Consider the following 24,566-nt stretch of genomic DNA (forward strand, 5'->3'; position numbering starts at 1 on the left):
CAAAGATTTCCCAAACCTCCTTCCCCAGTTATTTAGTTCCCTTATAATTTTAGTTGCATTATTTTTGTTTGTGCAAAATCTATTAAAGTTTATACAGTCAAAACAAAACTTTTTATCTTCTGTGATCATCTCCCTCTATTGATTCATCACAAATTCCTTCCCTATTGATAGATCTGATTGCTAATTTTGTCACTGTTCCTCTTATTGGTTTATGGTGTGACCATGGCTTCTTGAAAGTAATCCCCCAAAAATTCAATTTCAGGCAAATGCTGCTGAATTGGAAATCTCTAAAATAGGATCAGAGCTCTGATTTTCTGGAGGTCTGTTTTCTGAAGATTTACCTCATTTCATACACAGGGACTCAACTTTATACAGGCCTCAACGTAATGAATGCTTCAAATATAATTCTGAAAGACCATCTGCAGAAGGGAGCATAATCTGCATTTGTGGGAACAGGAAACATGTTGCCCAAATTGAAGATTTTTCAAATATGAAAGGAGTAACCTGTGTGGCCAAGTAAATCACTTACTTGACCTTTCTGGGCCTCAATTTTGTCTCCTATAAAATGAGACAGTAGGCCTCAATAATCTCTAAGGTCCCTTATACCTCTAATACTATGGTTCTTTAAATGGGCAAAGTCATTTCTATTGTTGAAGATAGTTAGATACAATCAGCAAAAAAGTAATTTGTATAGTACTATGTGCCAGACACTGTGATAAGGGTTTTTTTTTTTTTTTTTTAACAAATATTACCTAAGAAGTAGATACTCTTTATCCTCCTTTTATAGTAGTGATAACATTTAAATAGAGGATAAGTGACTTTCTATAGCTAATAATTATCTGAAACTGTATTTGAACTAAAACCTTTTTGACTCCAAGCCCAATGGTCTATCCCTTGAGATGCCTAGAGGTTATATACACCTCATCCTCAATTTCCTGCTTCTTTGTGCAAGTGGGGGGCTGTAATGTTCTCAGGTTCAGTTTTCTTGGGGTCTCTGGAAGCAGCCTTTGTTTCAGTTCAGTAATCACCACAAGAGTAACCAGGGATTAAAGTCCAAATTCTTTATTATCTCTTTGCCGGATGCTGGGCAGTTTCTGGAGAGTCTTTCAGTCTGTCCTTGGTCTTAGTTGGGGAAGTACAGGAGGCCAGACCAACCACCAGGAAAATCGAAAATCAAATTGAATTTCTCTCCTTGATTCTGAGAAGTTAAGCTCCTGCTGCCAGTCCTTTGTCTTCTCTGCCTCTGCCTCTCTCTGAATGAATCCTGGCTGAGGTTCCTAGCTTATATTCTCTATACTGAATATAAACCAAACATTATATCACTAGGAAACCATTATTTGTTGTAAGACTAAATCAATCATACCAAACCATGCTAAACTAGACAACCATTGTCTTTATCAATTCCACTAACTTGGTACCTTGTAAGAATCCTATGTTTCAGTTCAGATGGCCCATAACATCTCCCGCTTTCTTTTGTTTTAGAACATAGGTGGTCACTCTCCCTGATTTTTCAAGGAGGAGAGAACTCCAAAAAAGGATCAAGCCTTCCCTGACTCCTCAAAAATGGGTGAAAACATCATAAAAGGAGGTGATTATGCCCTTCCTGATTTCTCAGGAAGGGCGATGAAAACACCAAAGGAAATGGGAAATCAAAGCAGATTATTGAGTTTCTGAAGGGTCTCACTTGAAACAGGTATACACAATTTTAAATTACACATAATTTATGTATTACATAATTACATAAATTATATAAACACATAATAATACAGGTTAGTAGTGATGTAACAAATAATATGAATCAACATGAGGAATGATACATATCCATAAGTCCTAGAAATAGTCCAAAAGAAATCTATTGTCTATTACTTCATGTATGTAGGGAATCCAATGATTCCTAAGTTTTGAAGTCTTGCAATAGTCTCATCATGTGTTAGAGAATCCAATGATTACTGCAGATTTTGAAGTCCTGAATCAGTCTTATCATGTTTCAGAGAATCCAATGATTCCTGAATCATTGAAGGTTCTGAAGTTCTGCAACAGTCTCATCAACAATATTTCATCTCAAGAAATCTAATGATTCCTGCTGGTTTTAAAGTTCTTTAACAGTCTCATTATCAGCCATGCTCTTTCAGTGTCAGATGTTTCTTAGGTCTTCTCCTTTGTTTTGAGGTTTTTCTCTTTTTTTGCCTCTCTCTGATGGACAAGGCGAATATGGCTCATTGGCACCCATCAGAATCCTTCTCCATCTGTAGAGATACAAGCAAACTCTCTCCCCCAAGCAGCTAACCTATCTGGTCCCTTCCATTCAGTATTTTCTAGATCTCACCACATTACCTGGAGATTATATTGAAGCTGCTTGCACTGGACACTGCCCTTCTGTTGGGTTAAAAAGCCTATATTCTCTCCAATTGTGATCCTTTCTCCCTACTGATTGCTTTTTGGCTGATAGATCATATTATAGTCCTGAACTTCTAAAGTCTCTCTGAGTGTAAACTCGGCTGCCATCATGCCCTATCTGTTTTTTGTTTGAGGTCTTGGTGTTGGGCCCTGTCTCTCATTTCCCTGGGTCAATCTACATTCTGTGGCCCAGTAGAAACCTCAGTTGCATTTTGGACATAGGGTTTTAAGTCTTCTCTCACCCTGTCTTCTCACTCTATCTCTATGCCTATATTAGTCTCTCAGATGTCTTATTTTTCCACACTGAAAGCATAGACAAATCTCTCTAGAAGTCCCTTGCCAAGAGAGACCCCATCTTTCCATGTTCATTATCATAGCCTGGGTATAATAAGCATTTGTGCCCACTGTGGCACAGCATCTTATGATCTCTAAAGGAGCATCCTTGTGTAGTCTCATATAATTCTTTTACAAACCTTATTAGCATTTTCCTCAGCCTGTTGTCTTATCATAATGCTTGTATGTAATGGGCTAAGGCTTGAGTTGATGCACTGAGGTCCCAAGCACATGAGGCTAAATAGTAATTGGACCATACTCTATTAATATGTAAGCTTGGAGAAAGAATGGCCCCCACCCACTCTTTGTGCAAGTCCTGATGTGTTGTATAGGAAATGACGATTTTGGTGGGTGGAGGCAGGGGAGTGGAAAAGGAAGGGGGGGAGAGACTTTTGGGACTGCCATTGCCACGGTTGGCTCCACGGTTGACTCCATGGTTGGCTCGGCTCGCATCGCTCTCTCTTAGCTGGCTTCCTGTCGCAACTGCCTATATTTGCTATCGCAATCTTTCTTGCCTATATTTGCTATCGCAATCTTTCTTGCCTATACTTGCTATAGCAATCTTTATTCACCTCTTCACTTCAATAAATATTGAAGATTTTTCCCTTAACCTGAATTCCTGACTCCGGCTGACTTTAAATACGTGGTCATTACACTTGTAGCTGCATTTTCTCCAATGGTTTTTGTGATAGCTGTCTACAGACATCCCACAGAATTAGCAAAAGGTTCATTAGGACCTTACTCAATTTTTTGAAGGCTTCCCCTTCATCTTTTCATGGGAGGGAGCCACATGCTTTAATTGCAGCAGTAGCAATTTGCTCATATGCTTCTATGGGATAATTAATCGGTGCTAAATTGTCTGCATACTGACCTTTACCTTCTAGTTGGTTAAAGGTGATTTGTATATTAACTCATTTGCCAATTTCCTTGGGCTTGAATCCTACATAATTAACTATACTCTGAAAGCCACAACAAGTTTTGTCCAGATTCTAAACATGTCCTTGCTATAGATTTCCAATCACTAGGGGTTAAGATTTCATAAGCCAAATTTTCTAGTAACATCTTAACATAAGACAATGTAGCCCCATAAAGAGTGCAACCCTTTTTCAAATCCTTATTTTTTTCCTGATCAGAAGGAGTGTATCTTCTCTTGTTGACTTGAAAAGTCAAGCTCTTCAATCACAGGGTGTGCATTTATTTTTAAATCAGATATATTCTGTCCTTTTTTTGCTTTAACTAATGCCTTTTGTAATCTTGTCATAGGCTGCTTCATAGGTGGTGCTGAATGTGTCACTGTCCATTCCTCTCCTTCTCCCTCCACCCATGAAAGATTAATTGAGGGAGGTAGGTCGGGGATAGGGAATGCCCTAATTTCTCCTGCTGTGAAGCACTACACTCTGAATTGTACTTAAATCCATTCTTATCTGATTCGTCATCCTTTTCACATAGTTTATCTGGATCCTCCCCCTCCTGCTCTTTCTTCTTTTTTCTTATTCTAATACTTATATAATTTCTTAAAGCCAGTTGCATTGTCATATGTATAAAGTGTTTCTTTGGAAATTTAGTCAGATCCATTATCATTGTAGAATTGATATAGATGCTCTCCTACTAACTTTTACTCAGCTAGATCTAATTGTTTTTCCTTAGAGAACCAAGGAGGTGTGTATTGTACAGTTTCTAAAAGTTCAATGATCTACTCCCAAGTTACCATTAAACCTTGATTTTTTATCAGTCTAACTAAACTCTCGACACATTTTCCTTTCGGTGGAGAAATCTCCTCTCTAAACATTTGTCCCATTTTAGCTGGAATACTACTTTAGCCCAAAGTTTCCTTGTCTATTTTTGTACTCATCCTAATTTCTGCATCACAAATGAAGGTTCTTGGCCCCACATTGGGTGCCAAAATGTAATGTTCTCAAGTTTGGTTTTCTTGGGTTCTCTGGAAGTAGCCTTCATTTCACTTCAGTAATCACCATAAGAGTAACCAGGAGTTAAAGTCCAAATCTTTTATTATCTCTTTGCCGGATGCTGGGCAGCTTTCTGAAGAACCTTTCAATCTGGCCTTGGGCTTAGTGGGGGAAGTGCAGGAGGTTAGGCTAGCCACCAGGAAGATCAAAGATTAAGTTGAATTTCTCCCTTTGGTTCTTAGAGCTTATGCTCCTACTGCCAGTCCTTTGTCTTCTCTGCCTCTACCTCTCTCCAAATGAATCCTGGCTGAGGTTCCTAGCTTATATGCTCTATACTAAGTATAAACCAATCATTCTATCACTAGGAAACCATTGCTGTAAGATTAAATCCACCATTCTGAACCATGCTAAACTAGACAACCATTATCTCTATCAATTCCACTGTCTTGGCATCTTGTAAGAATCCTTTGTTTCAAATTCAGACTTCTGGCCCATAACAGGGGGGCTATGGATATGGAAGACTACACATAATTTTAATCTTACACTTTTTTGACACATTGATCAATTTTCTAAACTATGTTTTTTTCTTTCTTTTTAAAGATCTTTCTTCCCTTTTAATTTCCTCACTATCCTCAGGCAAACTACAGTTAAGAAAAGATATTTATGTATACATATGTAGATATATACACACATACATATATTCATACACCCCCTCCCACATAGATATGTCTTTCCTATTCTGTTGATTCTTTCACTAAATTCTGCTCTATAACTTGCCTTGCTATCACTTGATCTTCCCCCACCCAATGATCCCTCCCTTATCTTTTTCTCTCACCCTTTGCTTCCTTATCCACCCATCCCTCATTCCTTATTTCTTTATAGATTGTGGAGTGTGCTATACCCTTCAAGCTGTATGTATAGTGTTGCCTATTTAACCCATTTCCAATGTGAGTAGCTTTTCAGAACTAATGCCTCTGTGTCTATTCTTTCTTGGCACTTCGTTTGTATAATTACTATTTTTGCCTTACCCCTGCCCAAATCTATTTTTTGAGCTGCTTTATTGTTGATATCAATCTTAAACATGATATTCATTTCCTGTTTATAAAAGAATATAAACCATTTATGTGTTGAGTTCCTTAAAATTGATTTTTGATATTGGCTCTTATACGTTAAATTTTCTGTCAAGTTCAGGTTTGGTTGATAGAAAGGCCTGAAAATCTGTAAATTTTTCTCATTTAAAATTATAGATATTTTTGCTAGTTATGGCAATTTTTATCACAGACCTAATTCTTTTGATTGTTGGTAGATATAATTCCAGGACTTGTGTTTTTTTATTGTGGCTGCTGATAAGTTTTATAGAATTCTAATTGTATCTCCAGCATATTTGAATTGTTTTTTTCTTGTTTCTTGCAAAATTTTCTTTATGATCTGGGGTTTCAAAATTTGGCAATAATATTTTTGTGTGTTTTCCACAAAGGATTTCTTTGAGGTGGTGATCAGTGGATTTTTATTTCCATTTCTACTTTTCCCTCATGTTCTATACATCCAGGACAATTTTCTTGGATCATTCCTGCATTATTATGTCCAGATTCTCTTTTTGGTCACAACTTTCTGGCAGTCCAATTATACTTATGTTTTCTCTTCTTGATCTATTCTCCAGATCTGTTGTTTTTCTTACACAATGGTTCATATTCTGTTTTATTTTCTCATTTCTTTTTTTTTTTTTTTTTGGTAATCCATTTTGTTATTTCTTGGTCTCTCATAGCTTTACTGGCTTCCCCTTGCGCAATTCTAATTTTCAAAATATTTATTTTTATTTTTGAGGCTCTATCTCCTTTTCTAGTTAGTTCTAGTTAATTAACTTTTTTTCTATAAGCTTCTTGTTGTTCTTAGATGGTTTTTATTTTTTATTTTGCTCTTTAGATGTCTTTCATTTGATTTTAAAATTCTTTTTTGAGTTCTATAGATTCTCTCTGGGCTGGGAGCCATTTTATTTTATTCTTTGGGTAGAAGTTTTTTTTTTTTTTCATTAAAGTTTTCTCCTCTGAAGATGAACCCTGGTCTTCTCTGATTTCATAATATGTTTTAATGATGGGGTTCTTCTTTAAAATAAGAGATATTAGTGTAAGCACCTCTACTCATGGGATTGGGGGATCATGCCTCAACCTTATTTTCAGCTCTCCATTCTGACCAGTAACTGCAACCAAGAACTCCACCCTCCTGTAAGTATCCACAGCCAGGAGTGCCCCTTCCCCCCCCCCCCCCATTCCCCTGCCTCTGCACTCACCAAGTGCTGGTTACTTCCCAGCCAGGGTCTCATCTCAGCAGAACAGCTGAGCCTGGCATTCCCAATCAGCCAAGGTTCACTCTGCCTTCCTGAACTGAAAATCTGAATCAAAAAACAGTTTGGAAAGCAATTGCTCCAACTACAGCAGCTAGCCTGAGGAGTCCTCTACTTGATGTTTCCGTGGCACTAGCCCGGAGGTGTCTGCACTTCAAACAGGTTAATCGCCAGGCCAGATTCTTTCTTCAGAACTTCTAGTGTTGTATTAGGAGGACTCTCATTTCCCCCCAAAGTCTTCTTGATTTTTCATCAATCTATCTTTGCCCAGAGGTGCAAATTTGTTCCACTTGGGGAAATCTTGAAATTTGCCAACCTACTTCACTATCTTCCCCAAATCTTCCCCTCATTGTTACATTTTCAATGCTTGTATTGACATTTCAGAAATGGGGGAAATAGAATAAATCAGAGCTTAATTGATTACTTTACTAATTACTTAGTTTTAAGAAAGTGATGGAGAAAATTTTTGGTAATTTTGGTTAAACAAAAAAAAAAATACATTCTTATATTCCTTTCTTTTGTCCCAAAGAATTGGTTGTTAAAATTTTACTTGTAAGGTGAAAGAAAGGTTATGTAATTTGCATGATGCAAAAACAAAACATATTTTAAAAATAATAATAAATTTCTTGCCACTGGCCTGGGAAGTGTTTCAAGAGTTATTCTCAATATTCTTTGTTCTGACACAAATCTTCCAGAGAAAGAGCCTATAGATATAGGATATTCTAGCATCCATGTTTTGTTCTAATTGTATTTCTATACTGAGCATCCCATGTGTCCTTCTCTTTTAGCCACAGAGTGAAACAGTATCATATGTGAAAAGTGCCAGGTAGGGACATTTTCCCCCAGTGGGATCCTTGATCAGTGTTTGCCATGGATCATGTAGGTATAACATGTTCTCTTGGAATTGGTGGCTAATTCTTTTTATTTATTCATTTATAGTGATTAAACAAAAACTTTGATTTTAATGAATACCAAATAAAAGAAATGTTTCCATACATAATGTAAAACAGGGGAAAAAAAGGAAAAGAATGTCCATGGGAGCAGGTAAACATTTAACTAGATCTATGAGAAATAATATATATTTTAGACACTATGATTAGGTTCAGACTAACTTTTGACCAATTTTTCATTCTTCAGGAGGAAGGAGAACTCTAATAGCAATGTTTTTAATGTAGTCTTAGAAACCCCAATGGAGGGACAGACAGATAGAGACAAAGACAGAATCGAAGAGAAACAGAGACAAACAGACAGAAAGACAGAAAAAGACAGTTGGAGACAGAGAAACAGAGACAGAAAAATAGAGAGATGAAAGGAGACAAGGTTGGAGGCAGAGAAACAGAGACAGAGACTTCTCCATATAGCTAAGATACACCTATGGTGTGGCCTGTTGTGTAGCTCAAAAGGAAGAAGACTAGCTATCTCCAGCCTTTTCTCCTACCTGCACTTTTCCAAGGCAGATTTCAATTTTTGCCAGAACAGGAACAGGAAGTTGGAGCTGGGGGTCATTTTGTTCTTCGTAGAGAGACTGGATATCCTTCACATGTTATTAGCCTAGGGTATATGACCAAATTCAATTTAATTTCTGATTATTTTGTCTATTTTTGGAGGAGGCAGGCAAACCCCAGGCTCTCCATCCAAAACTTGATCCCCTTGTCCATTTGATACCATTTCTAAAATGAACATACATCACAAAAACAGAGAAACCCATTTTATCTAAATTGTGGCCAAAAAAAATAGATCAAAGAAGATATATATGGGAGAATATATATCAAATAATAAAGAGATAGAAGCTTTCTTCCCTGAAAGTGAAATAACTTAGCTCAACCAAGATAGAGTTCTAAGCCTCAGCCAATGGGAAACTCCCCCAAATCTCAGTGTACTAAGCTGGAGGGAAGATATGATAAAGGCTGTTGGTTCCTCTCATGTCTTCCCATATTTGAAGAGTCTCCCACAAATATTTGAAGGTTGATGAGTACTGAAAAGGATTGATAAAGGTGGACTTTCCCCACCAACTCTGCCCCATCAATTTCTGCAGCACAGGACGTTCAGCTCCAACAATCAGGAGTGCATCTCATATCAGTGGTCACTGGAACAGTAATAGGTAGCATTTCCATAGCACTTGCTCAGTATTGTCTTAAAAGAGCCTTATAATACTAGGAAGAGGGTGCCATTATTATCCTTATTTTAAAGATGAGGAAACTGAGGCAAACAGATGTTAAATGAGTTAATCAAGATCACATAGCTATGAAATGACTAAATTAAGATTTGAACTCCCATGTTCCAGATTGTAGGAACAGCACTCTGTCTACTGGTTTACTGGTCCCAAGTGAAAAGACAGATAGACAGCAATCTCTGACTGTCAGATCTTTTTTGAAAAGTTGATTATTTTAGCCCATTGACATTGGTTCCATTCAGTCTTATTAATTTCCTTTTTCTGTTAGATTGGGCAGTGGGGGATACAGAGCTTGTCTTGGAGGCTAGAAGCTTCAAGTTCTGTCTCTTAGACATAGAAACATTGTCTCACAGGCAGGCCATGCTCCTTCAAAGACCTAGCTAACAATCCAAGGCCCTCAGTCCCTGACAATTCCTACATCTGGAGAAGGTATTTCTGCACAGGGAATCTCCCATGTTAATGAAAATACAGTTCCCTCCCTCACCCTGCAAAAAGCAACCTTATTACATGGTTTTAATTTGTCTAAATCTTTTTGGATCCTAACTCTGGACACAATGACTTTCTAAACAAACATGGAGGCCCCTCTCCTAGAGTTTTATTATAAATGAATATGGGAGGTGTGCATGTCTGTTTTCATCTACTTTTCTCCCTTTATTTGGGACACTCTGCCCCTCTCTCTGGAAGTTATTTTGGCAACTGAGTCTCATGGCTGTCTGCAACTGGGAGAGGAAGTGGATTGCTCAGTTTTGCTGGGCTGATGGGAACGTATCCATATTCAGTGACACATGTCCTCATCTGTCTTCCTAGTTGTACTGCCCAGGGTCTATCTGAAGAAAGGCCAGAGACAGAGATCACTGATGCATTGTGCTCACCAAGCAGTTATCTTCAAATCAGATATATTTTGCTCATTCCTTTCATCACCATCACATGGTCTTCATTTTGGTGCTGAAGCTATTTTGTAGAAGGAAAAAAGAACCAGGAGGTAAGCAGAGACATAAGGAGGTGAGAACTTTGCCCCAGGATAATGGCTCTAATCAAAATTGAAGTCCTTTAGGATTATGGCATTAACAATACTCAGTGCCTGAATCATACATTCATCCAGTGTATCTGGGATATGACAGCTGGAAGGCAGGGATGGACTTCTCATTCTCCACATCTTTGCTTATTTTTCTTCCTCCTTCCCTACTTAACTGAGTGTGTGATTGGCCCAGATTGAGTTCCTGTCACTTGTCCCCAGGCACAGAGATTCCTAGTTGTATTTTAGAAAAAGAGGCAAGGAATATCTTCTACAATAGAGGGGGAAAAGAGCATGGGAGTGAAAAAATGAACTTTACTCTTACAGAACTGACTCAAAAAAGGAAATAACATAATACCCAATAAGGGTATCAAAATTCATCTTACCCTGAAAAAAATTAGGAAGGGGTTGAGATATGGGAAGGGGAAAAGGTGATAAAAGAGAGGGAATATTGGGGGAGGGAGTAGTCAGTACCAAAACATTTTTGAGGAGGGATAGGGTGAAAGGAGATGTAGATTGTCAGGAGGTAAGACTCCATTCCAGGATTTGAGTCTTACAGTAACTTGGCTCACTAAAACTTCCTTTAAATAGCTTTAAAGCTTTTGCTTTAAATAGCAGAGACTGCTTGTCAATATAATAAATTAATAATCTTGTGACTGAAGCAAAATGCAAACACTACTCTTTGGATTAAAGGAAAACCTTTGAACTTAGGACAGGAAAAAGAGCCCACAATAGAGACTAAAGGCATTTAGGAGAAAGATATTTGAGACAATGGTATGATAAACTTTACCCTGATGTGTATCTCATCTATTTATATCTCTAAGTAACCAAGATCTGGGGCTTAAGGGGTTTAATCATTTATAGTATATTAGATATTGTTAGGCTATAGAAAATTTAAAGGAGTATACTTTGTATCAAACCTATGAACAGTAGAGGTATATATATTTATCTCTCTGATCAAAAATCTTTGAAGAATCCATAATCAAGACTCTCTCCACTTGGGTCAGTAAAGTCACACCCTTCATCTCACAGCAGGAGCCAGGCTCCAACAAGGAGAGAATAAATGGGGGAAAATATAGTTATCAATAATAATTATAAAAATAATTTTTGAAGCAAGTTTCTCTGATAAGGCCCTATTTCTCGAACATAGAGGGAATTTAGTCAAATTTATAAAAAATAAGAGCTATGCCTCAATTGGTAAATAATCAAAAGACATGATCTATGCCCAAAGGGCTATACATTCATGCATATCTTTTGGCTTAACACTACCATTACTTGGCATGAATGCCGAAAGAGATTCCAAAATAAAAAAAAGGAAAGTGACCTATATGTACAAAATATATTCACAATAGCTCTCTTCTCAGGGCAAAAAACCCATTTGAAATTGAGGGGGTGCCCATCAAGTGTGGAGTGACTCAATAAACTGTTGTGTGTGTTTATGTTGGGATATTATTGTTTTATGAGAGGTGATGAGCAGGATATTCAGGAAGGAAAAAAAAAAAAAAACCTGGAAAGTCCTCCATGAACTCAAAGTGAAATGTAATATATACAAAGTAATAGCCATGTTCTGTGATGACCAGCTATGAATGACTTTGCTATTTTCAGTAATGCAACTGATGCCATTTTAGTGGCAGTGCAGAGAGTTGGGGTGTGAGGATTCCCTTCTCATCTGTTCAGGTCCTTCATGAAAGAATTCATGAACCCAAAAAGTTTAAGTGGCAGAAAGAGAAATTTATTGTTGGATAAGAAACCAGCTTTGCTAGAAATCCTGACTTCCTAGTAGCAAAGTCCTATTAAGGACTTGGAGTTAACACTGAGAAGAGAATGTCATCACAGTGGGTAGGAGTCCTGGAAGGCTTTGGACATTCTGCAAAGAAGTGAGTTTAAAATTGCCCTTTAAAAGAAAGCCAAATTCCCCAGGCCTAGATGTTTATCGAAACCAGGCCAATTGAATGAAAAATCACTTTGTAGGTTTGAAAGAATTTGGAATTTCCTGAACAGGATCTGGCATCCCCAAAAGACCAATTTTGATCAAGTTTTCCAATTGAATAATGACACTTAACTTGTCTGGGGAGATATGCTTTCCCAGGAGGGCCTGAGACGCCAATCTTTCTTCTTTTACAGATCAAAGGGTACACAATTTCAGAGTGTTAATTTTACAGATCAAAAGGGGACAGTTTTTTTTTTTTTTTACAGGTTTTACCCACATCACAACTATCCACAACTACTCTTAAGAACTGAAACGATGAAATAAATTGTGAAAAATCCTATCCATACACAAAGAAAGAACTAATTATGTTTGAAGCTTTTCTCTCTCTCTGTTTTTCTCTCTTTCTCATTAATCTTTTTTGAGGGTTTTTTATTTACATTAGAGCAAAAGTTTTTTTTTAAACAACTTGATTTTTATGGAAATGTTTTGCATAACTTCATAAGTGGTTTCCCAATTGAGGATGGGGATAAGGGAAAGAAGCTAGAACTCAAAAATTCTAGAAACATGTAATTCTTTTTTTTTTTTTTTTTTGCTTTGAATGTAATTGGGAAACTATTGAATAAATAAAACAAAACAAAATGTTCTGGTCTGTATTCCATAAATTTCCCACTTATTTGTTTAAAGCACTGTCTTCCATTTGAGAGAATTGATTGACAAGGATATAAATTTTGAAAAATGAGAGTCTAGAGACTACTATAGTAGTAAGAAAGAAAAACCTTATTTTCCAATTTGATAAATGAACAATTTTCAGATGAAGAAATTAAAACCATTTCTAGTCATATGAAAAAGTGCTCTAAATCACTATTGATCAGAGAAATGAAAATTAAGACAACTCTGAGGTACCACTACAAATTTCTCAAATTCCATTTCAATCAGGGGTCCTCAAACTTTTAAAGTAGGGGGCCAGTTCACTGTCCCTCAGACTGTTGGAGGGCCAGACTATACTAAAAACAAAAACTTTGCTTTGTGGGCCATAAAATAAAGAAACTTCATAGCCCTGGATGAGGAGGATACTTGTCCTCAGCTGCCGCATCTGGCCCGTGGGCCATGGTTTGAGGACCCCTGGTCTAGCCTGAGGAAGTGAGGAATTAGGAAGCTCAGATGTTTGCAGAGGGTGAGAACTAGGTATGCTTAAGGTACTGACAGTAGGGTACTTACAGTTAAGTACCTACTCAGTGTGATTAATGAGATAATCTAGATAATGATTCTCTAGTTAATCACATACTTAGTGTAATGATATAATCACTCTAGTTAAGTACATATTTAGTGTGATATGGTGATGTAATTGTGACAGTTGGCTCATACTCCATGTGCTGTAGTGATTTAATCCCACTGAGGTATTTAAGGGCAGAGGGAACTGAGAGTTGGAAACACAGAGGAGACAGGAGACTCTGTGACACAGGGAGGCTCAAACACAGATACAAGAGAAGACTCCAGGCTCCAAATTTCATCCTTGACCCCTGCCTTTATCATTTCTCCACCTAAAGACCAAGGTCTGTCCAGAAATCCTTCAGAAAACTAGCCCAGACACCACAAATGTTTCCATCACATCCCAAAGTCATGTATCACCCCAAATATATAGCTGCTAACAGTGCAGCTATTAATCCTTCATTCTTTTTCTAATCCACAAACCCTAGCTACTTCTTCCAGTTTGGCTACTTGTATTGAAGGAGCATTAGGTAATGATGACGGTTTAACCATGGTGGTGATGATACTATTATCAGCAAGCAAGTCTCCTTCCTCATTTCTGGAGCATGCTACAAAAGAATGCCACTTCAGGTTTTTTTTGCTTCAACAGAGCTTACTTTAGGTTTTCCTGGGGAGAAAGCAAGACATCCAGATAAATTACAGTTATGATGTTACCCTAATTTTCTACCTCAGGTTGATAGGACACAGGATTGAGCATGTCTGCCCACTTGAGGTTCAGATTAGACTGGGATAATGAAGTCACTTCCAGGTTGGCTAACTTGCTAGAGGACAATGCTGAGTATAGTGTGAATTCAGGAGTGTTTCAACACATATATTTGCTGTTAAGGGAGAATCAGTGGCCAAAACAAGGACAGCTATCGCCACTACTGCCAGAAGGCATCCTGAGAGCCCCTAACAACACAGCCAAGTGCATTGCATCCCAAGAATGGAAGTTTTCATCATGTTTCTGTGTCAGTACACCAACTACATTCTCTCATTTCTGGGGGCCAAATAAGTCAAACGGGAGAGAAGAGTTGAGGAGGCTTGAAACCGGTGAATGTTGGAGGGCAGACCACAAAGAATCAAGGGAATTTTGAATTTTGGGTTTCTCAGGCACAGAATCCTTAAGGAGTTCATAGGGAGGTGGGCAGATCATGTCCTAGCATTAGGGAGTCTGAAAATTCAGGGATCCAAGGAGGATAATAGCTATCCAGACCAAGGAAGATGTGGGAGTATAAGGGAACTGAGTGATAGCTTTAAAATTAGAGGAGTCTAGGCAAAGGCTAAAGGCAGAGGGGTGATGTGCTAGGCACTTTATTGAGGGGAAAGAAAGCTGGATTTTGTCCCTAGATAACAAACGACCTCTCGCTGCTAAACTATTAAGGAGGTATATGGAGTCCTGGACAGAGATGTCTTGGGAGGGACAATAAAGGAGGAGATCTTCAACCTACTGAAAGAAGACAGAGTCCTTAAATCTAATGAAGACACATTCTATTTTAATATCTGTGGGAAATAGGAAGGTGACTTCAATGAGTCCCTGTGTGGATGGAGGGTCCAGGTGTTTTGGCAACCCTTCCAGGTAAAAGCAAATGTGAATTAGCTTTCAGGGGTAAGGATTGAAAAAAAGGCACTACAGAGGGCAACCACCATGAAGGGACTGTCCCAGAGTGGTGCAAGGTTTAACAGAGTGTGGGAGTTTGGGATGACGGGGCTCTGGATGTCACAATTGCATGAAGTGCTCAGAGATCATGCACAAGTCACCAGCCTCGAACACCAGGCTCAAGCACTGGAAAAATGGGTGTGTTCACAAGAGAAATATAAAGATAAAGATAGCTGGGCATTGATAGCCTGAAATCCCTCAGTGGCTTCAGTGCTGAGTAGGGCCTGACATGAATGGTAAGAGTTTAGATAAATCCAATTGAACAATAAGTAAGGCACTAATAATGGACCAAATGTCAGTAAAAGCCCCATCATTTCATAGATGGTCCAGGGGCAGCTAGATGGCACAGTAGATAGCACCAGCCCTGAGATGAGGAGGACCTGAGTTCAGATCTAGCTCAGACACTTAACACTTCCTGACTGTGATCCTGGGAAAGTCACTTAACCCCAATTGCCTCAGGGGAAAAAAAATGAACTGGAAGGACCTAAAGGAATGGGGACATTTACATGTGGAGGGAGTGGATAAAAGACATCAAGAAGGTCCATCCTGGGTCAAATGAAATAGTGGCTTGTAATTTATGGAGCAAATCATGTACTAGTAAGGAGTCTCAGGGATTAGGACAAAAAGATGAAAGACACTAATTCCCCCAAAAAAGAGGGAGAGCTTCTGAGAGGTGGACTATAATTGTCTTATTAGCAATCCCCCCCCAACTGAGACACCCTTTTGACTCTTGAGAAAGGCAGAGGTCTTTAAAACTGAGAGTGTGGCATGGTATCAACCAAAACAGATGGCTCTTGCCATTGTAGGAGCAAGGAAACATCTTTAGCAGAAGTCAAGGGGGTAAAGGGCATGGCCAGAATATCCCCCTCTTTGTGCCATCCTCCTGCCAACCCTCCCAGAGCTGCATCATGCTGAGTGATTGGAATTATAGGGAGGGTTCCTTAATATTTTCTGGAGCGCTTTCTCTTTCAGCATCTACTCCAGATCCCCTTTTACAAAATCCTGGTCACACTGATTTTGATGTACCTGATAGGGACTGATAAGGGATGGGCTACAGCAGCTCTAGAGAGGTTGTAAGGAAATTTTTCCTCTTTGCTTCCCTAAGTTCCTTTTTATTTTCATTCTCCTCTGCCAGAATAACTGTTTTCTGTGCTGTAGTCTCAAAGAGAAGCCAAATGTCAGTGTTGCCTATCAAAAATAGCTTAATTTGTTTAGAGATGGATGAGTGAACATTATTAACAAAGTAGGAAAGAAACTGAACTTGCCCCACTAGCATCAAATTTGAGACCAAAGAGACATAAAAAATTTGGGTGAATCTGTCATGAAACTGATAGATTCTCCAGAGTCCTATTTAGGATCTTTGATCTTTGTTAAATCAATGATTTGAGGCACATCTTCCATTTGGGAGAGAGTGGATGAGAACTGCCTTAACCTTCCTTTTGCCTTTACAGCACATCCATCCCATTTTAAAGATGAAGACTCAAAGATAACAGCATCATTTAAATAGTAAAGTACACACAATACACAAATACAAATACACTGGAAAGGGATATGACCACACAAATATAAATAATCCACTCTATCCTAGCAACCCTCTTGAATACGAACAAACATTCCACATAACCAAGCATGCAAACTGTTAATTTCCACTTGTTTTAGCAGCTAATAAAACCAAACATATAAGTAATTCTTTTTTTTCCCTCTTTTTTAAAATTTTTATTAAAGCTTTTTATTTAAAAGCATATACATGGGCAATTTTTCCAACATTGACCCTTGCAAAACTTTTTGTTCTAAATTTTCCCCTCCTCCCCACCCTCTCCCCTAGTTGGCAGATAGTCCAATACATGTTAAATATGTTGAAATACATGTTAGAGCTAATATATGTATACATGTTTATATAGTTATCTTGTTGCATAAGAAAAATCAGATCAGAAGAAAAAGAAAAACTGAGAAAGAACAAAATGCAAGCAAACAATAACAGAGTGAGAATGCTATGTTGTATTCCACACTCTGTTCCCATGGTTCTCTCCCTGGGTGTAGATACTCTCTTCAACACTGAACAAGGGGAACTGGTTTTAATCATCTCAATGTTGAAGAGAGCCATGTCCATCAGAATTGATTGTCGTATAGTCTTGTTGTTGCCATGTATAATAATCTCCAGGTTCTGCTCATTTCACTTAGCATCAGATTATGTAAGTCTCTTCAGGCCTCTCTGAAACCATCCTGCTAGTCGTTTCTTACAGAACAATAGTATTTCATAGCATTCATATGTCATAATTTCTTCAGCCATTGTCCAACTGATAGGCATCCATTCAGTTTCCAGTTCCTTGCCACTACAAAAAGAGCTGCCACAAACATTTTTGCACATGTGGCCCCTTTCCCTTCTTTAAGATCTCTTTGGAATATAATCCCAGTAGAAACATTGCTAGATCAAAGGATATGCACAGTTTGATAACTTTTTGAGCATAGTTCCAAACTGTTCTCCTGAATTGTTGGATCCATTCACAGTTCCACCAATAATGTATCAGCATTCCAGTTTTTCCACATCCCCATCCAACATTCCTCATTATCTTTTCCTGTCATCTTAGCCAATCTGAGAAGTATGTAGTGGTATCTCAGCGTTGTCTTAATTTGCATTTTTCTAATCAATAATAATTTGGAGCACCTTTTCATATGGCTACAAATAGTTTCAATTTTTTCATCTGAAAATTGCGTGTTCATATTCTTTGACCATTTATCAATTGGAATGGCTTGAACTATTATAAATTTGAGTTAATTCTCTCCATATTTTAGAAATGAGACCTTTATCAGATCCTTCGGATGTAAAAATGTTTTCCCAATTTATTGCTTTACTTCTAATCTTGTCTGCATTAGTTATGTTTGTACAAAAACTTTTTTTGTGTGTGTTTGCCTTTTTTTTTTAATTATAGCTTTTTATGTACAAGTTATATGCATGGGTAATTTTACAGCATTGACAATTGCAAAACCTTTTGTTCCAATTTTTCCCCTCCTTCTCCCCATCTCCTCCCCCAGATGGCAGGTTGACCAATACATGTTAAGTATGTTAAAGTATAAATTAAATACCATATAAACATACATGTTCTAATAGTTATTTTACTGTACAAAAAGACTCGGACTTTGAAATAGTATACTATTAGCCTGTGAAGGAAATAAAAAATGCAGGCAGACAAAAATATAGGGATTGGGAATTCTATGTAACAGTTCATAGTCAACTCCCAGAGTTCTTTCGCTGGCTGTAACTGGTTTAATTCATTACTGCTCTATTGGAACTGATTTGGTTCATCTCATTGCTGGAGATGGCCACGTCCATCAGAATTGATCATCATATAGTATTGTTTGTACAAAAACTTTTTAACTTAATATAATCAAATTTATCTTTTTGATGATCAATAATGATCTCTAATTCTTCTTTGGTCACAAATTCCTTCCTCTTCCATAGAGCTGAGAGGTAATATATCCTATGTTCTTCTCATTTGTTTATAATATCATTCTTTATGTCTAGATCATGAACCCATTTTGACCTTATCTTGGTATACAGTGTTAGATGTGGATCTATGCCTACTTTCTGTCATAGTGGTTTCCAATTTTCCTAACAGTTTTTGTCAAATAGTGAATTCTTATCCTAAAAGCTGGGGCTTTTGGGTTTGTCAAATACTAGATTGTTTTAGTCATTGGCTACTTTGTTTTGTAGACCTAAATTATTCCACTGATCAACTTCTCTATTTCTTAACCAGCATCAAATGGTTTTGAAGGCCACTGCTTTATAACATAGTTTTAGATCTGGTACAGCTAGGCCACCTTCATTTGATTTTCTCTTCATTTAATTCCAATTGCCTCAGCAAAATAGTAATAATGATAATGATAATGACCCTGCTCTCAAAAAGCTCATGCTCCAACTTGGGGCTAGGAGAGACAAGATGAACTATCCAAGGCTCTGCAGAGAAGAGGGAGTCCAGACAGATTTTTTTCAGTCAGGAGCCTCTGCCTACCAAATTGCTTCTCTTTCTGCTTAAAGAGCAGACTCCATTTTGAGAAGCTCAGCACTACCTAACAAGGGCCAGACACCATCACCTGGCTGCCTCTTGGTCCCACCTGGCTGACAAGTATAAGGCAGTATGGAGCAGAAGTCAAGCAGGTACAAACCCAGTAGAGGGCAGGTCAGACAAGCTGGGGCCTGAAATCAGAGGCATCTTCTTTTCTTCTTTCCATGGATCCACCATAATACAAAGGGAGCAGACTCCAAAGGGGGCTTTCCTTGTGGGAGGGTGGCCTGTAGGGATGGTAGCATCATAGTTCTAGAATTACAAGAAACCTCTGGGATCATCTAATGAAACACTCAGATTTTACAGGTGGACCCATTGAGGCCCACAGAAATAAGTGACTAGTTTTATAGTCCCAGAACTAGTAAAGAATAAGAGGGGAATCAGAACTTAGGTGCTTCTTATCTGCAAAGCCAGGACTTTCATCATTGTACCCTCTCATCAGACCAGAGCTCAGCAAAGTCTGGAGTTGGCTTTTTGCTGCCACTATAAGAAGGAAAAAGTGCTCACCTCCAAATTAACCTCTAAACATGCATTATAGCAACAAGGGATGATGGGGGGTGGGAAGAAAGCTGCCTTTCTTAGTTGCCTTTTTTTAAAGAAAACAATTGTTTCCAGTATCCATGTGAATATCTGGCTTTATTACTGTTATTTTCAATGATCTTTCTCTTGGAAAAATACATTTTTCTGATATGACTCAGGAGTCTCCAAAATTTGACATGACTCAGGACAACAGCATGGACTAATCAAAATGAGTGAGATGAAGAATAGAAGCTGAACTGAGGGTCAGTGCCAGGCTAATTTCTGAAACAGAGAAAGCAGACAGGAATTGCTCTCCTTTTGGTCCAAGTATCTGTTTAAACCAATATCTTATTTTCATATTTTCAAATATAGAATCTATATTATTGACCTTGTTTATTTTAGCTCACCTTCATTTCCCATTATATTCCTTTCCACTCTCTCTGCCTCCCTTCCTCCATTCCTCCACCCACCAGCTACCAGAAAGATAATAATTCTCTCTGGCTTTGACACTTCCTCTCTTTCTGGCCCCAGGAAGACCCTTCCCTCTCTGACTTTCAGCTTCATTGTCTAGAAGTGAGGAGACAGGTCTTCTGGCCTTTGAGGTCTCTTCTGCTTTAGCCTCTCCTAGTCACCTTCTTTACCTATGAAATGGGGATGATGACACTTGGTACACTTCCTTGCCAAAGGTTATGCTGGGGCCCAGCTGAATTAGGTAAAAGACTTTTCACAGAGGTGTCATGAATTTCAGTGTACTGTGTTGTTAACCTAGAACTGTGTAGGGAACTCCCAGTGGCCAAATTTCCTCCACCAATCCACCAACTCAAAACCTCCCTCTCTCTTAGAGTTGCTAAAGGTACTGACTCATTTAGGGTTACATAACCAGAATCCTGTTCTCCTGATTCCAAGGATGGGACTGTGTTCAATTATCTCTCATTTTTGTTATTTATGGGTGATTCAAGTCCAGGCTTATCTTCCAGGCAATATAAATCATATACACAGAATAAAGCATCCCAGAATTGTTCCCCAAAGAATCCTATGAAGGAAAGTTCCTGGTAAGATTTCTGGGTAAAGGAAATGTAGAAAGTGGGAGGAATCAGATGTGAAAGAAGCTGAAGTGGTTTCACAATCAGCAGATTACTACTCTCCTTACACTTACTATGAAATGGATCTCAATGGACATCTTCTGTAGGATGTGAGGCAAAGGCTTTTCAAAGAGGCGTCATGAATTCCATTGTACAATGTTGTTAATCTAGAACTGGGCAGGGAATTCCCAGTGCCCAAATTTCCTTCGCCAACTCAAACTTGCTTCTCTCTTAGAGCTGCTGAAGGTACTGACTCATTTAGGGTCACATAACCAGACTCCTGGTCTCCTGATTCCAAGGCTGAAACTGTGTTCAGTTGTCTCTCCTTTTTGTTATTTATGGGTGATTCAGGCCCAGGCTCATCTTCCAGGCACCTATAAATCATATCCACAGAATAAAGCATCCCAGAACTGTTCCCCAAAACACCCTATGAAGGAAAGTCCCTGGGAAGATTTCTGAGTAAAGGGGATGTAGTAAGTGGGAGGAATCTGACGTGAAAGAAGCTGAAGTGGTTTCACTATCAGCAGATTACAGCTCTCCTTACACTTATTATGAAATGGATCTCAGTGACCATCTTCTGTGGAATGTGCAGAAAATATTTCTTATTATTCAGGAATGAAATAATTTTGTTTTCTGTGAACCCAGCACAGTCCCAATGGGGACTGGGAAGGATGGGAAGGATCTAGCTACCAAGCAGAAAAAGCTGGAATTGTCAGACAGGAAGACTATGGATGAAAAATATAGCTGTGTCTGGGAGCTGTCTGTGAGAGCTTCCAATGTGATGTGGAGCCAAAGCAGAGTTCTTATTGGGAGGGGAAACTGATTCCTTGTCAGGATGGCCTGAGGAGACCAGCCCAGGCTATCATCAATTTCTCTGCCTTCATCTGGCAAGATACAAGAGTTGATTTTTGTAAGTTCCCACTACCACAGATGAGACAGTTTGTCTCTCTGGGACTAGGAGAAGAACCTGAAAGTGCCAAGAACTCTGGGAAAAGGAGAATTATCACCAAGTAGGACACTAGTTATTTAACCCAATTAAGGGGTCCTTTATCAATGCAGAAGGTGTAGATTTTAAAATGAATCATCAAGATTAAAATAGAAAGCTATTAGATGGGGAACCAGATTGGACTCCCTCCTTCTCCTGCTAGGTTTTTTACTCTTGTCCAGGCATGAAAATTCCTCACTGCCCATCTGTTTAAATGAAGATTGGGTACCAGTATCCACATGCAAGTTTTCCACAGTAGGAATCTGGGCATCAGACCATCTGCCCTATCTCTGAATCTCCTTCCTGCCCTAGGACAGTCACTGCCTGAAACTGGACCTTAGAGGCAGTGCCAAACCTCCCTAAGAACGTTAATTCCTTTCTCTTTGGAACCCTTCCTGGGTCTCAGTTATCTTAATGGGTGAAAGTGTTCCAGCCACTTAATCCTGCTCTCTCTCTTTAGCTGACCCCAAACCCTGTGTTATCTTTTGTCTAGTCACAGGAAACCAGGGTCTCCCCAGGCCTCTTGCCTTCTGGTCCCGCTTTAGCATATATTGTGCCTGTGTACCACACATACATTCCCTTTTTTGGCCCAGAACAGTATTCAGTACTGCCCCTAATCCTGAAAATGATATATCAGTCAGCTGCCCCATGGTTCTGCTCAGCATCGCTGGGACACCCACACCAGAACTCTCTTCTATGTAGTGTGTAACATTTCAATAAAAGTTATCTGAGGTAGAGACTGTATCTTGCTATCCTGTCCGGCAGGACATCAACAGTGGGTCATCGAGTGGAGCCGGGGCCGAAGGGGAGCAAAGGTGCTGTAAGACAATCAGTCTGTAAAGCCTACGGCTTGGGGACAGGATCGGAGAGACAGAGAGGCAACTCAAGATTTAAGATGGTGAATGTCTCTGTTTAATGAATGAAGAGAGTTTAATTAAATAGGATTTCAGAGTGGGGGGTTACAATGAGAAGAATGTCGGACCATAGGTGTGGCGGAAATCCTAGAGTATATTGTTATCTAGATTTTGGGCGGAGATGACCGATTTCTTGGGACACACATTATCTAATCTTCAGGAATTTAGGGTGTATGCTAATCTTAGCTCTTTGTCTCCTGCGTCCAAGGACATGGCAATGTTCAAGGACATGGTCTCTTGGCATATCCTCAAGAGTGGTCTCTGGCATATCCTCCTTTCTTTATTATTTAAGGGCGGGAGGCCTGTCTTAGGCTATGTGGCCGGCATCCATATTCAGTACCCAAGTAATCCGACCTTAAAAGGCCAGAAAAGGGCAGGACCCCTGTCTTAGGCTATGTGGGCGGCATCCGTCCCAGCACCCCAGCATCAAACTTCCGGGGTGTGCTTCTGGAAAACGGGCCCACAATAATCCCGTCATTGGGTGTTCCTGCAGCCAGAGGGTATGATGATCCTGAAATATGGGGCCACAATAATCCTGTCATTGGCTCACCCACAGCTTATTTACTGAATGCGGGAGGGGGGCAATACCTGAGACCAGACCTTGTATGGATATGAGGAGGAGGTGGGGCAAAAGTGCTTAAGGCAAAGTGAATAGGAGCTAAGAGTTCCCATTCTTTCAGGTATATTGAAAAAATATACCAGTTTCCCCAATGTTCTATCTCTACCTCCCCTATTCAAATGACCATTCCCCATATAAATCCCAAGAGCAAATCAAAATCCCTATACATAACAGACTAATACAGTAGCATTTCCTTCAAAGCCCTCAAACATAACAGCAATTACAGTTTTAACAAATCCCATCCCAAATCTTAAACACACAGTAATAGATGATCCAGGTAAGGTTTAACAGTCGGTCATCAACCATCCCCAAAGTCCCTCATATCAGTCCAAAGTACACTCGATGCAGGATCAAGTCCATGGTCTCATTTTAAAACTGCTGCTTCAGGCTGTGAAGTGATAGGAGGCTCTCATTCCTTGCAGAGTGGGTGTGTGCCGTGGTGACAATCAAAGCTGATCAAAGTTGATCCAGGTTCCAGAAGCAAGTCAATATCTGTAATTTGACCAAAATCTAAAACAAAAACACAAATCTAACACATAAAGATTGGATCAGTCTCAGATAGAAAGACTCAGTTCACCAGACTGTTGCAAAACATGAGGAGGCCAAAATGGATTGGCCAGCAGTTTCCTATGTGACGAGACGAGTTTGCTTTACAGGCCAAGCAAACGGCTGCAGTCTTACAGACCCTTGTTAATTGTCCACTTATCATGTAGAAACCTTAAAGGAACAAAACACAAATATCCAGTAACAGACAGTTGACTAGGCGAAATAGTTGCCCAAGCATTTAGGATACAATGATTACATATAACCAGACTGAAAATAGCAAGGCATGACATAATTGAATTGCAGTAACAGTTCTATTGACCATTGCTCTGATCAGCGAGATCAGTTACAGAAGGAAAAATTCAAGAGCATAATTAACATAACATAAGCGGTTGAGTTTTAACAGCTTATCAATCAATTGTCCCAGTAACTATCACAGGGTGGAGCTTTAAAACTCCCAAATAACATTAGCCCAAAAACTTTTACCTCCAAAATCAAATTTCTGATAAATCTTAAAGAGTTACCATAACCTTACAGTAATAACAGAAAGAAATTTCGCCTCAGTAAGTTCACAACTTAGAACAATTATCATATCTAGGTAGATGTTACATGAGTGAACATTATACATACAAATCATTTTGCTTTTAAAATACCCAATACATAGAAAAATATCCCAAATTGCATATTGTCCATAACAAACATTTTCAAAAGGACAAAGAGAAAAAACTATTATGTTCAGAGGCCCTTTAAATAACCTCAGAATGACCCAATACAATCAATTTAAACTTATACAAAAAACCCAATTCCACATGAAAGAATTCAAGAAGTTTTTTTAA

The 24,566-nt window shown here is 38.8% G+C and overlaps 1 protein-coding gene across 3 annotated transcripts in view; it reads left to right on the plus strand.

Moving 5' to 3' along the window:
* Positions 1-24,566, plus strand: part of LOC127555970 (tumor necrosis factor receptor superfamily member 14-like) — a 659,215-nt gene that overhangs the window by 299,002 nt on the left and 335,647 nt on the right. Inside the window, exons 4-6 of one of the 3 annotated variants that reach the window (XR_007952322.1) lie at positions 1,483-1,693; positions 6,815-10,133; positions 12,363-12,731. The exons of the other annotated variants lie outside the window; for them this stretch is intronic. The gene's annotated coding sequence lies outside the window, so the exon portion shown is untranslated. Of the gene's footprint in view, positions 1-1,482; positions 1,694-6,814; positions 10,134-12,362; positions 12,732-24,566 lie in introns of those variants that run through there. 3 annotated transcript variants of the gene reach the window in all.

This window comes from Antechinus flavipes, chromosome 3 (assembly GCF_016432865.1).
Source record: "Antechinus flavipes isolate AdamAnt ecotype Samford, QLD, Australia chromosome 3, AdamAnt_v2, whole genome shotgun sequence".
In the NCBI taxonomy this organism is placed as follows: Eukaryota; Metazoa; Chordata; class Mammalia; order Dasyuromorphia; family Dasyuridae; genus Antechinus; species Antechinus flavipes.